Raw genomic sequence first — 14,714 nt, forward strand, 5'->3', positions numbered from 1 at the left:
AAATCCCTATGGTAATACAGTCCATCTCAACTGTTGTTTTCTATGGGTGTCAGGATCTTCCCATTCGAAAGCAAAATAATCCCTGCACTCCTCTTTCAGGGGACATGCCCAAAAGGCATCCTTAAGGTCTATCACACTATACCACTGGTACTCTGGACTCAATTGACTCAATAAGGTGTGTGGGTTAGCTACCACAGGGAACCTAGTAATAGTTCTCTTGTTTATCTCCCAGAGGTCGTGTACTAATCTTTAAGTCCCATCAGATTTCTTTACTGGCAATATGGGAGTATTATAAGGAGACATACAGTGTTCAAGTAACCCCTTAGATATCAATCTTTCTATTTCTGGTTTTAACCCTTGCGTACCGTCTTGTGATAGAGGGTACTGTTTTACCCTTACCGGCAATTCAGGGTTTTTAATAACCACTTCAAAGAGTTCTATATCTAATTTTCCAACAGTTTCAGGAGTATACCAAACCTCTGGGTTAATCTTATCCTTATCCTCATCCTCATCCTCTACAGTCAAGGGACATAGTTTCACAATAATCTCTCTATTGTTTACCTCTAGGTTTATTCCTAAATCTATAATCAAATCCCTCCCTAGTAAATTGTAATCAGCCTCTGGAACTAACAAAGGATCCTTCAGCATATTTTTGTTCAGATTCTATCAGTACCTCCTTCACAAGAGGTACTTTAAATGGTTCCCCTTTTGCCCCTACTACTTGTATTTTCTCTGAAGATATCTTACACCCCTGGGACAATTGCTGGATTGTAGATCTCTCAGCCCCAGAATCCACTAAAAATTCTACTTCCTGACACTGAGGACCTAACTTCAGTTTTATCAAGGACTCAGTTCCTCCTGTGGTCCTCAGCAAATAGAGCCCCTGATCCCCCTATTCTTCCTTAAACATCTGTTCATCCTGGAATCTCCTTCTACAATTCCTTTTTAGATGTCCCTTCTGTTTACAATAAAAACATTCCATCGTCCTTTGATTCCTTTTTTCTGATGAATGCACCCGTCTCCCAGGCTTTTGTTTCCCTTTCTCATTGCTTTGGACTACTGCCAGAGTCCCTTTCTGCCCCTCCTGAACGGCCACCACTAAAAGTCTAGTTTGCCTTCTCTCGGCTTCCTCCTCTCTCCTCACATATACTTTTTGTGCCTCCCTCAGTAATTTATTTAGCCCTCTTTCTTGTCAATCTTCTAATTTTTCTAGTTTCTTTCAGATATCTACCCATGATTTTGCCACAAACTGGGTCTTTAATAGTGCCTGTCCCACTGGAGCTGCTGGATCTACTCCAGAGTACGGTTGGAGGCTTTTACGTAATCTCTCAAGCCAATCAATAGTGGTTTAGTCTTTTCTCTGTCTCTCATTGAATGCTTTGTTAATATTCTGTCCTTGGGGAACAGACTCTCTGATTCCCTGGACAATGATGGCTCGGAGGTCTGCCATCTGGGCTCTGTGCTCCGCCATCTGATTATTCCAATTGGGCCATTTCACATCTGCAAGGGCCATTCACATCTGCGGCTGGTCCTGCCTGGTGCTGTTGATCCCAGATTCTTATTCCTGCTCTTCGAATCATTTCCCTTTCCTCCATTGTGAATAATATACCTAAAATCGATTGGAGTTCATCCCAGGTATGGAGATTTGGCCCTAAGAACTGATCTGATCTCTCAGACACACCCAGAGGATCTTCTAACAAACTCCCCATCTCCTTTTTGAATTCTCTCACATCCCCGGTATTCAAGGGCACAGCTATATAACCAATCCCTGATCCTCCTATCTGAGCTCCTGTTCCTGCATTCACAATGGGGACTTCCCTCAAGGGGAATAACCCCTCCTCAGCCCTTCCCTCCCCTCGTCAAGGGGCCCGGAGGTTTCAGTTCTAACTCAGAGTTTTGGTCCCGATGCTCTACTTCCGGAGGGACGAGACTCATCCCTGCCTCGGGCACAGGGGGAGGTGGAAGAGGTAAAATCGAATGATCAGGCTCAATAGTTGGTGGAACATATGGGGGCGGCCAAATCTCCTCTTCGGGTGGGCCCTTAGCTTTCTTTTCCTTAAGAGTGAACAAGGATACCTTATCAGAAGGTTGGGGTATCCAGAGACTCGCATATTCAATTTCCTCTTGGGTAATGGTCTTCTTATAATTTACTCACAAATTGAGGTCTGCGCATAACCAGTCCTCAAAAGACCCAAATATGGGCCAAATAATATGGGGATTTCCTAATGACTTCCCCTCTCAAACTTCCATACAGTAATGTACCATCTTTTCCTTACTCTTTTGTCTTCTACGGGGAGAATCATTCCAAAATTTTATCATCATCCCCAGAGGACTTTCTGGGGGAATATCCGGCAGCTTATCCCTATGGCCACCCATGGGATCAGAGGGCTTGCTCTTCCTCTGTCCCATCTTCCAGAGTGCCTTTGACTCATTCTCACAATCGTTCCCCTCGGTCGTGACCCACGCCCTTGCGGGCAATGGGAACTGCACTACTGGAGGGTCCACACTCGCTTGGTCTCCTTGAGACCTCTCAGTCACTCGCGCTCTAGGAAACCCACCCTGACCGAATGGAACCATGCAAATACTTATTCCAGAGTCTCTGTTCGGATCTTCGTGCACAAAAATTATGGGGTACTGCCGGTTTATTTGCTTATTTGCCAAATTTTAAGGGGGTTCAGATTACAGAGTTTGTCAAGGGAATTTCCCACACCAGGGCCATCCGCAGATGAGGCATCCCCCTAGTCTGGGAATCCAATACTAAATCTACCTGTATCCGAGTCACAGCACCAAATTGTTATAGATTTGCTGTGATAAAGTTCACTAGCCAATTTAAGTGACTCATAGATCAAATTTATTAAGCAAGCGGCAAATAAGCAAAACAGCGCTGGGTGACCGGGAGACTCTGCTCCACCAACGGCATGCAACCTCCCCACCCCGTATCACAGTCCTTTTACACAGTCCTTATCCGTCGGGTGCATCGCTCTCTGGTGTACTCTGTGCATGTGCCCGTCTTGTTACTAGGGGGTCTTCTTCTGCCTCCTGGTGGTCGTAGGGTGGTCGCTGGGATGAAGTCAGTAGTCTTCCTCTAGTGGCCCGCTCATGAACTCTTCTCTTGGCTCTTATCAGCTCATGCGCAACCTATTGTACCTCCTATAAGCATCTTAGCCAACTGCATCTGTTCACATTGTAGAAACTTAACAGTTAAAGTTTTACAAGACTTTTACAATGACTTTAAATGGTTCCTTGCACAACTATTCTTTCATGATTTGATTAACGAACATGACTTTTCCATTACACTGTGCAGAAGATGCACAAAGCAGGATTGAGACCCTGGATTTCAGGTGAGCTGAATTTGGCCTCTTTAAAGATCTGCTTGGAGGGATCTCATGGTAGATCCTAGATGGTAGAAGTGTCCAAGAGAGCTTCAAGCACCACTTCCTCCAAGCCCAGGATCAGTGTGTCCCAACATGTAGGAAAGCAGGAAAAGGAGGCAGGAGGCCTCCATGAATGACCAAGGATCTGTTGGGACAATTAAGGCAGAAAGCAGCCATCTATGAGACTTGGAAACAGGGCAAGAGTATAAGAGTATATTGTTGGAAAAGTATAGGAATTTTGCCAGAGCATGCAGGAGTCCAACCAGGAAGGCTAAAGTCCTTTTATAATTAAACCTAACCAGGAAAATTAAGGAAAGTAATAAGGTGTTTTTCAGGTACATCGGCAGTAAAAGGAAGATTAAGGGAAATTTAGGCCCGCTGCTAAACACAGAGGTTGCCCTGGTGACTGAGGATGCAGAGAAGGCTGAACTACTGAATGCTTTCTTTGCTTCAGTCTTTAAAGGCAAGTCTGGCCCTCGGGAAACCCAGTCCAGAAAGGATAATAGGATGGCCTGGACAGCAGAGGACTTGCCCTGGGTGGAAGAGGAAGAGGTTAAAGACTTGTTGGCCAAGCTTAAGGCTCATAAGTCAATGGGTCCTGATGGGATGCATCCACGAGTGCTGAGGGAGCTGGCTGATGTGACTGCTAAGCCTCTCTCCATCATTTTTGAACAATCATGGAGGACGGGCGAGATGCCTGAGGACTGGAGAAAGGCCAGGGTCACTCCAGTCTTCAAAAAGGGCAGGAAGGACAACCCGGAAAACTACAGGCTGGTCAGCCTCACCTCGATCCCTGGAAAGGTGATGGAACAATTCATCCTGAATGTCATCACAAAAAATATGAAGGAAAAAATGGTTATCAGGGGGAGTCAACATGGATTCACCAATGGGAAATCCTATTTGACCAATCTGATGATGGCCTTCAACAAGGGCATAACTGACTGGCTAGATGAGGGGAGAGCAGTAGATGTAATCTACCTTTACTTCAGCAAGGCTTTTGACACTGTCTCCCACAGTGTATGGTGAGGTGGATCGAGAACTGTCGGAATGACAGAATGTGGAGAGTGGTGATCAATGGCACAAAATTGAGTTAGAGGCCTTTGGCCAGTGGAGTTCCAGAGGGATTGGTTTTGAAGCCAGTCTTGTTCAACATTTTCATCTACGACCTGCATGAGGGGACAGAGTGTACCCTCAGCAAGTTCACTGGTGACACCAAACTGGGTGGACTGGCTGATTCCGCAGAAGGCTGTGCTGCCATTCAGCAGGATCTTGACCGGCTTGAGAGTTGGGCAGAGAGGAACCTCATGAGGTTCAACAAGGACAAGTGCAGAGTCCTGCATCTAGGAAGGAACAACCCCATGCACCAGTATAGGCTGGGGACTGACTTGCTGGAGAGCATCTGTGAAGAGTCCTGGTTGACAATAAACTAAACATGAGCCAGTAATGTGCCCTTGTGGCCAAGAAGGCCAATGGCATTCTGGGATGCATCAAGAAGAATATGGTCAAGGGAGATTCTCCTCCCCCTCTACTGTTCCCTGGTGAGGCCTCATCTGGGGTACTGTGTCCAGTTCTAGGCTCCCCAGCTCAAGAGGGACAGAATACTTTTGCAGAGAGTCCAGCACAGGGCTGCCAAGATGATCAAGGGACTGGAACATCTTCCTTATGAAGGAAGGCTGCGGGAACTGGGGCTATTCATTCTAGAGAAGAGGAGACTAGGGGAGGATCTCATTTATATTTACAAGTATATAAATGGTAGATGTCAGGAAATTGGGACATCCCTTTTTTCTATTGTATCTAGCAACAGGACATGGGGTAATGGGATGAAGTTGGAACACAAAAAGTTCCAACTTAAACATAAGAAAAAAATATTTTACTGGGAGGGTGATGGAGCACTGGAACAGGCTGTCCAGGGAGGTTGTGGAGTCTCCTTCCTTGCAGGTCTTCAAGACCCGTATGAATGCGTTCCTGTGCAACTTGATCTAGGTTGACCTGCTTCTGCAGGGGAGTTGGACTAGATGATCTCTAAAGGTCCCTTCCAATGTCTACCATTCTATGATTCGATGATTCTATGTTTAGTGACAACATTCAGGATAAGTTGTTCTATCACCTATTTTACATCAAGGAAGTCATTGTGGGACACGAGCAATGTGTGACTTAGTTTTAAGAAAATATGGATATATAGGAATTTATACAGTGGCCAAACAAATTTATAAATGATGTGTACCTTATAAGAAGATAACCAAAAAGGTCCTGAAGAAACACCATCCAGGAGGAAGAGAACCTGGTCTAAAGCCCTTTAAACCAAAGACTTTTTTTTTTTTAGAATTATGTACTGAGATTGTATTCTTTTTTTGTCTTATTTATTTATTTATTTATTTATTACTTATTCTTTGAATTAAGTGCTTTTGGATCCAAATGCCAGCGCTTGAGTTTGCAGTCCACACTATCCAGTATGGAGAGTGGGTCCTGATCAAGTTCTGGAAAGAAACTAAACTGGAATTTGAGTGGGAGGGCCCATTCCAAGTGTTACTGACCACTGAGATGGCAGTAAGAACGTCTGAGAAAGGCTGGACTCATTACATCAGACCCAAAGGACCAGTGGATCCTCCGTTCAAGGACAAACAGTGGCATATATACAATCAAAAACTGAAGAAACAATAAGTATACAGCAGAAAAACAGACAGTCTTAAATGTTACTAACTGATGAGGTGGTAGTATTAGAAATATTTTTTGTAATTATTGTTGGGTTAATATTTATTTGTTGCATAGAAAAATATAAATTTGGGGGACATGTGGGAACAAAGAACTGGTAATTGTCTAAAAACGTAAACCAACCTTCAGATTATGAAACTGATTGTTGGCAAATGAGGTAATGTTACAGAATGCCCTGTGAGAGAAACAGCAGTGTGAGAGTGGAAAACAGGCAAAGTCTAAGTCTGAAGGTCAGCAGGATGTAAAAGCAGAAACAGATATCATGTAACTTTTTACAATAAATTGAGGGCTTACAAACAGCATGGTAGCACTTGCTCATGGCAACACTCCCCCTTCAGCAATCCTGAGTGAGTTTGGTGTGTTTCAGCATGTCGCCCCAATCCCAGCTGGCTGAAGACCAGCAGGGACATGAAAGAAAAAGATAACCATTTGGTGAAAATGAGGGAGATCATTATAATAGTGAGTTGTAGTTTATTAGGAATTCAGGGTATAGCTTTAAAAAATTACAATAAGTAGAGAGGGGCAAGAGGATATCCAGTTAAACTACAGATAAATGTGACTGAGGGGAAAATTTGAAAAACTATTAAGTTTGATGCTTGTCAAGTATTGGAGTGTGGAAATGTAGACAGAGAAAAGTTAGTAATGATAAATATTTGTGCCCAGAAAATCGTGAGTGAGCAGAGAGAGGGCTGCCTTGTCCTGGATGAAATGAAGTTTGGTATACAACTGCTTTTAATGGATGGACTGCCTCATATGCTATAGGGAAACCCCTGAAAAAGAGACTTAGTATGATTAAAGGGACAGTGGAGCCCAACTGTAAAAATTTAGAATGGAACCTCATAATGCTTACTGTTAAAGAAGCCAATTGGCTAGTAAGCAGAACCTATAGATATGGAGCAGACATAAGTGGAACAGATCCTGTTGCCAGATGCAGAATAGTGATGTGGAAACCAAAGAAAAGTCAAAGTAAAAAGATGACACTCCCCACTGAATTACCCAAAATAAAACAATGAAATCCACCGAATGATAGTAACGGTAACTGAAGAACTTTACATAAGACATTTGAAATTGAAACAGGATATGAAGATACAAATGCCTGGATTGAATGGGTTAAATATACAGTGCAAAGCCTGAATCAAAGTAATTGCTATGCATGTGCCTCAGGAAGACCTACTGCACAAGTAGTTCCCTTTCAATTAGGACAGAGTAAAGATCCACAGGGAATGAGATGTGTGATTGCCTTATACCAAGAAAGAACTGTATGAGGAACTGAGACCTGCAAGTTCACTGCTACTTCCTGCTCTGCAGACCAAAAACATCAAAGTATCTCCTGCTTTCTCTGCAGTGGCTGGTAACCACACAGCATATCTCTCATGACAGGGTGTAGGTGATACCAGTTACCTTGGAGAATTAGAGATATGTACTGAGTCATTGAATGTGACTGAAGACGAAGGAGGAAATTAATTGCTTTTAAGTATCCCCAGGGCAGATCTGTGGTGCTATTGTGGAGGAAGAATCCTAAGGTCCGTACTCCCTCAAAATTGAAAAGGCACATGTGCCTTTGTTCAATTGGCCATCCTGTTCACCCTGGAATTTGAAAAAGGATTGCATATCCTAGGAAAAAGAACAAAAAGGAATCTATAATCTATTTGATGATAGAATCTATCTGTGATTCTGTGATTTGATTGGAGTCCCTGGAGGGGTTCCTGATGAACATAAAGCAAGAAATCAACTAGCGGCAGATTTTGAATATTTTTTCTTTTGGTGGATGACAATAAACAAAAATGTGGATTGGATAAATTATATTTATTATAATCAGCAGTGATTTATAAATTATACAAGGGATGCCATCAAAGGCATTGCAGAACAATTAGATGCCACTAGTAGAATAGCATGGGAGAAATGAACAGATTTATATATGATATTAGCAGAAAAAGGAGGAGTTTGTGTTATGTTGGGTGACAAATGTTGTACCTTTATCCCAAACAACACAGCACCAGATGGAACTATAACCAGGTCATTACAAGGTCTTACAACATTAGCAGAAGAATTGGCTGAGAATTCAGGAATAGATAACTCTTACAGAATAGTTAGAATCATGGTTTGGGAAAGGGAAAGAGATGACAGTATCCATTTTTACATCTCTGATAGTAGTTGCAGGAATATTAATGGCTGTTGGGTGCTGTGTAATCTCATGTGTTAGGGGGCTTGTATAACAATTGATAGAAACTGTATTGTCTAAACAAATGCCTTTGGAGCCACCACCATATCACGTTAGAATGCCCCTTCTCAAAGAAAAGGAAGAGAATCAAGAAGATTTGTCATCAGAAGTGTGAAATAATATTGTCTAACTCGGAAGTCTCATATGGAACAGTACGTTGAAATGCAAAAATCAACAACTGTATGATGGAAGAAAGGGGGGAATTGTGGAGGATGCCAATGTTGTTTTTACAGGATGTGGCTGTGGCTGTAGGATGTAGCTGTGTTTGTGGGATGTAGCTTGTTTTTGCAATATATAGCTGCTTTTGTAGGATATAGCTTGTTTGTGTATAATATAGGGGGTTTCCAATATATAGCAGATGTGACAGGGACTAGGACAAAAGAGCTTTAGCATTAACAACAGTGGAAATTGATCATGTGTCAATTATTAGGATGCACTATTGAAAATCTTATCATAGGAGGGAACTAATAAATCCAGGAGGGGTGTGAGATGTTTAAAATAGAATGGTGGATGTGGTGGTTTAGCCCTGGCTGGGTGTCAGGTGCTCATCAAGTCGTTCAATCACTCCTCCTCTGTCGTGGTTTTGCCCAGCTAGAAAAGAAGCACCACAACAGTCTCTTGCTCGGTGCCCCCCATTCACTCTCACCCTTGTTAGGATGGTGGAGGCCCCCGCAAAATGGCAGGAAAAAAGATAAGCAAGGTTATTTTGGACTGAGACAAGGGCAGGGAGGGTTCACTGCCAATTACGGTTCTGAGCAAAACAGACTCCAGTACTAGACTTAAGAGAGGAAAGTAGGAAAGTTTATTCTACTACCTACAAGAAAGAGAACAGAACAAAAAGCCAAAAGAGAGCAGGATGATTGAGAAAATTACAACCAGCACTTTAAGATCTCCCTCCCCCATCCTTCCTTTCTTCCCAGGCCCAGCTCACTGCTCCCAATATCTCTACTTCCTTCCCCCTTCAACGGCTCAGGGAGGTAGGGAATGGGGGATGTGGCCAGTCTCTCACAGATGGTCTCTACCGCTTCTCTCTTCTCAGAGGAGGATGACTACTTGCTTTCTTCCCCTGCTCTGATATGTGGTCCCTCCCACGGGACACGGCCTCTTCTGGCCATAATTTTAACGACCTTCTTTGGCATGGGTTCTTCCCCACAGTTATAGGTTCTGTGAATATTGGGTCCTTCCAGAGTCACTGCCCCTGGCATGGGGTCTTTAGCAAAATGAGTCATTGCCTCCGATGCGGGGTCTTTAATGAAATGTAGACAACTCACTGCTTCAACAGTCCTCTCCACAGGATGCAGGGGAGTCTCTGCTCCAGCACACCTCCTCCTTTCTTTCCTCACTGACCTTGGAGTCTGCATGGTTTCTTCTTTCTCTCTTTCAACTCCTTGCACCACCACCAGCCAGAAAAGAAGAAGGAATTGAAGAAGGAAAAAACAGGAAGAAGCCTTCTCTTCCGGCTTCTTCTTAAAAAGTGATCATGGAGGCGTCTAATTGGCTCAGCCCCAGAAGTGAGTCTTGCTCGGAGCTGGGGAGAGTTCCAAGCAACTTGTTACAGGAGCCATCTTTACAGCCTCTTCCCCTTTACCAGAAATGGCTGTCATGTCAAACCATGACACCCTCCTAAACTGGACAGGAGAGAGAGAAATAAAACAAGAGTTTTGTGAGTTCAGATAAGGACAGGGAGATTGCTCAGCAATTAATGTCACAGGCAAAACAGCCTCAACTTGGGAAGAAAAGGTTTGATTTATTAGTGAACAATCAAAACAAAACAGGAAAATGAGAAATAAAATCAAATCTTAAAACACCTTCCCCCACCCCTCCCTCCTCCAGGACTCTCTTTCCTCTCCTTCCAGTGGCACAGGGGTTGGGGGTTACGGTCAGTTCATTACAGATTAACTCTGCCACTGCTGCTTCTCAGGGGGAGGCCTCTACACACACCCCACTGTTATAGTGTGGGGTCCCTCTTACAGGAGATAGTCCTTCCCAAACTTCTCCAACACAAGTCCTTCCCATGGGCTACAGTTCTTCATGAACTGCTCTGGCATGGGGCCTCCCACAGGGGCAGCTCTTCACACACTGCCCCAATGCAGGTCATGCACCAGGAGAACAGCCCTTAAGGAAGAGACTGCTCCAACATGGGTTCCTTAAGACTGATAAGTCCGGGCAGCAAACCTGCTCTCTGGTGTGGGATCCTCTCTCCTCACAGGCTCCCAGGTCCTGCCAGGAACTTGCTCCTGGGTGCTTCCAATGGAGTCACAGCCTCCTTCAGGAATCCACCCACTCTGTGTGGTCCTCTATGAGCAGTGAGTAGATCTCTGCTCCCCCGTTATCCTCCATGGACTGCAGGGGTACAGCCTGAGTCACCATGGCCTTCACCACAGGTCACAGGGGAGTCTTTCTTCCAGGGCCTAAGCACCTCCTCCCCCTCCTTCACCTTGGTGTCTGCAGACATACTTTCACATTCTCACTCCCTGTTACTGTGTCCTGGTTTAGGCCCATCAGAGAACAGACCACATTAACCTCAAGTACCAAAGACTTGAGGATTGCCAAAGGGCAGGGAGAGCTTAATTGCCCCTCAAGGTCCAGGACAAAACAAACCAGGCTACCCGACTTGGGGAAGAAAACAGAAAATAATTTAATGCAACATCAACTAAAGCATAACCATAAAACCCCCAAACATAACAAACATAAAACAACACAGAGTGGTGCAACAATGAAGAGTCCGACCAGCCCTTTAAGACCACCTTCTCCCCACTCCTCCCCTCTTCTCGGGCTCAGAGCCCTGATCCCAGTGTTTTTACCTCCTCTCCACCCTGAACGGCTCAGGAGGGCAGTCAGTCTATTCCTGATAGCTTCTGCCATTTGTCCCTCCTCAGGGCAGGTGGGCTCCACAGCAGTCCTCCCTGCACGTCTGTGGGGTAGCTCACACACACAGAAGCCCTGCACAGGCTGCTCTGACATGCATTTATCCCAAAGGCTGCAGCTCCTCTCTGCCTCTTGTGTGGGTCTGCTCTGCGGTGTGCAGGCTCTCCAGCATGGCTTGCGCCATGGCCACCTCCCCACACAGTCCCTTGCCCGTCGGGGTGCACTCACACAGAGCTGCTGGTGGCTCTCAGTCCTGCCATGGCCCTGCATGGGCTGCAGGGGTACAGCCTGCATTCTCACCATGGCTTGCAGTGGGGTCTCTGGTCTGGTGCTCCTCCTTCCTTCCTCCTTCTCTGACTGTGGGGTCCGCATGGTCACTTCCATCTTGTATCACTCATACACCTCTTGCCAGCACTTCAAATTCCCATCTTTAAATAGTGATTGCAGAGGCACCAGATTGGCCCAGCCGGGCCAGAGGTGGGTATGAACCCAGGAGCCGGGGGAGAGTCCAAAAACTCTTTACCGGGTCTTCACTGCAACCCCCTCCTCCTGTTACCAAGCAAAAGCTGCTCCTTGCTAAATTATGACATACTGCAGTTTAGCAACTGCAGCAACAACTTCTTCCCCTTCTCAAATGCATTATTCACAGAGGCATTACCTCCATCATTAATTAGCCAGGCCTTCATCAACTGTGGGTCCATCTTAGAACTGACTGGCATTAGCCCTATCAGCTACAGGGGAAGCTTCTGGCAAATCTTTGTTTAAAGAAGCCACCCCTGTAGCCCCCCCATCGCTACCAAAACCTGGCCCAGGGAAAACCACTACAGTGGAAGATGTAAACAGGGGCAACATTCTCATGGAAATTTAAAGTGTCCCAGTAACTTGCACACCTTGGAGTATCTAACCAATGGGAATAGGGAATAAAAAGCCAAACTTTGTATCCATCAGGTATGCCTACTAGCTAGGACACCTGCTCTTGCAATAATGTGTAATAAAAGTTCTTCACTGCAGAGTCTGACCTGAATCTTGAGAAAATTTATTTCTTACACATGGGTATAGGGAACCCTTTCCTCACCTCCTCTCCAAAGAGGTGTCACTTTGGTTTATGTTGCAAGTTGTTGCATACTTGTTTAGATGAAGTAAACTTACTGCCCTTCAAATCCTGACACAGGAAACTGCCTCAGCAGAGCACTTATGATGCAGCATTCTGCTGTAAACATACTATAGAAATAGGCAAGATTGTCAAATTCTTGTTGTTGTTTTTCTTGGAGAGCTTTTTAAAAAGTGTTTAGAACAGAAATTGACCTTTTATTTTTCTATTTAACTTTCTCTCCCCATCACATCAGACCTGCACTTGACCTAACAAGATGGAAGTCATAAGGTTCACAGCCTCCCACTCGCAAAGCCCCTATGGAAGACAAAAAAACCCCACAAGTCACCCAGTGAAAAAAAGGGGAGCTGGCATTTTCCTGAACAGAGCTTCAGGTGCTGTGGTTTCAGTATGCAAAGTCAACACAACTACACTGCCTCACAGCATTTCCTTTACTGTGGGGTATGGTGATGCCATGAAGAAGTCAGACAGGACTCAATAGCCAATGTGATTATTAAGCAGGTATTCTTTATTGCAGCGCTGGGGAACACGAGGGATTTCTCCACCAAACGTGTTCACTTCAGCCTTTGGATTTTCAGTTTATATTTACAGCAAATGTGAATATTCATTACATTTCCAGGAAAGGGCCTGCCCACAGTCCCTTCTTGGTCCTCCCAAGTTACGCCTCCATCACGCCTCTTTTGGTGTCTTCTCGCTTCCTTCAGTGGTCGCCGAGGGTCGCTGCTAAATTAAGATCCGAGTCTTCCTTGCAGTGTACTTTTCACCTCTGGGTCTTGGACATTTGTCCAAACCGCAGGACAGGAAATAAAGGCCAAACGGTTTGTTATCCTAGGTAAAAGTTCTGTCATCCTCAGATAGTAGTTCTATTTAGGGCTAAGCTGGCCTTGTAGTTATCAGCGTTAAGCAATGTCCAAACTATAGAACTGACCTAATGATCTGTCATCCTAAGCACTAGCTCTGTCATCTCTAGCTGGTAGTTCTGTTTATAACTAAAGGACAAAATCGGCCTTGTAGTTATCAGCGCTAAACAATAGCTGTGTTATCCTAAGTAAGCAATAGCTCTGTCTGTGGGCTTACAAGGCTAGCAATTTCATAAAACTATATGTTCGATTTTCTAGCTAATATTGTAAGCTTTAATAAGCAAGCTTCCATAACCTAAACTTATCTATCTACCTATTAATCAATGGCTGCTGGTGAGGCGGCTCTAAACGAGATCAAGGAACCACTACAGCGTGCAAAAGAAAACAACAATTTATAGATTGTTTTTTTAAGGGCTCCTTTTAGGTATTAAAGGATCTCCTTCAGGCACCTCTTCACAACTCCTCGGTGGAGGACGACAGCTGGTGAAGGCCTGGCCCTGCCATCAGCCCCGCAGACTTTCCTTGATTGGAATGAAGCAGCAGATGTGGGGACTAGCTTCATGAGATACTTGTTTATTTGTTCTGATGGGCAAAAGCAGACATACAGAAGGGAAAGGCCTGAGAAAGTCAGAAAGACCCAATTCACATGATAAGAAACCTCAGCTCACTGAAATTCAAACCGCTGGCTCCTTAGTAAAGGCCTTGAAGACCCTGAATGCTGATAACTAAGAAGCTGGTATGCAGACAGCTGCAGATAAGAAGGACTTGGAATGTGGAAAACAGAATTGTTTGCATCCTGTTCCATGGCATGGAAATCTACCAGAGACACTGTACAAGTGTAAACTGGAAGGGGACTTATTACAATATGAAGAGGGGATAGGTCATGAATATGTAATAGGCGCTTATGCATACCCCTACCTGTACCCTATAAGTAGCCCTTTATTAGACAATAGGGTGTGCGAGCTGGGCAGAAGTATCTCCCTCACACGCCGGCACAATACATATCTGCTTTATAACCCTTAACCATGTTATAGAGTTTGTTCTGCACATCAATTGGCGAGCCAGGCAGGAGACCCTCTCTGCCTGGCTGCTGGACCGGGTGGGGTGTGGGACATTCTAGGCAATGCCACCAGACTGTTTCTCTGGAGAGTCTCTCATCCCCATCTGATCACTGCAGGGGAAGAGCCCGGCCAGCAGACCAGGTATGTAAATTGGGAAAGCCTGCAGGGGTAAAGGGGACAAGTCCGTAAGCCTCACGCTGTGACGAGGAGCTCACCAAGACCCTGTAAGTCGTAAGGGGAGTATAAGCACCCCTTGCATCTGGTGAGAGGGTGATACTGCTCGGCCCTGGGGAGTTAGCTGGTATGGTAACTTGGGCGCTCCTCGCTGGGATAGCGGGAGCACTGTGTGTGGTAGCTATCAGCATATATATTTGCTGCAAAATTTCCGTACCAGTACCATGCATATTTTAACCCTAACTTGTGTTGAGGAGTGCTTGTGTGTGTGTGGTAGCTTGTGTGGCGACTCACAGCATGACTGCGGAGATCCATGGAGGTCATTGGAAATTT

The 14,714-nt window shown here is 44.9% G+C and overlaps 1 protein-coding gene across 1 annotated transcript in view; it reads left to right on the forward strand.

The window, feature by feature from the left end:
- Positions 1–14,111: 14,111 nt before the first annotated feature.
- Positions 14,112–14,714, forward strand: part of LOC133628541 (activated RNA polymerase II transcriptional coactivator p15-like) — a 42,353-nt gene continuing 41,750 nt past the window's right edge. The window contains exon 1 of the mRNA XM_062016849.1: positions 14,112–14,348. The gene's annotated coding sequence lies outside the window, so the exon portion shown is untranslated. The remainder of the gene's footprint in view (positions 14,349–14,714) is intronic.

The sequence above is a fragment of the Colius striatus genome, chromosome W (assembly GCF_028858725.1).
Source record: "Colius striatus isolate bColStr4 chromosome W, bColStr4.1.hap1, whole genome shotgun sequence".
Lineage (NCBI taxonomy): Eukaryota > Metazoa > Chordata > Aves > Coliiformes > Coliidae > Colius > Colius striatus.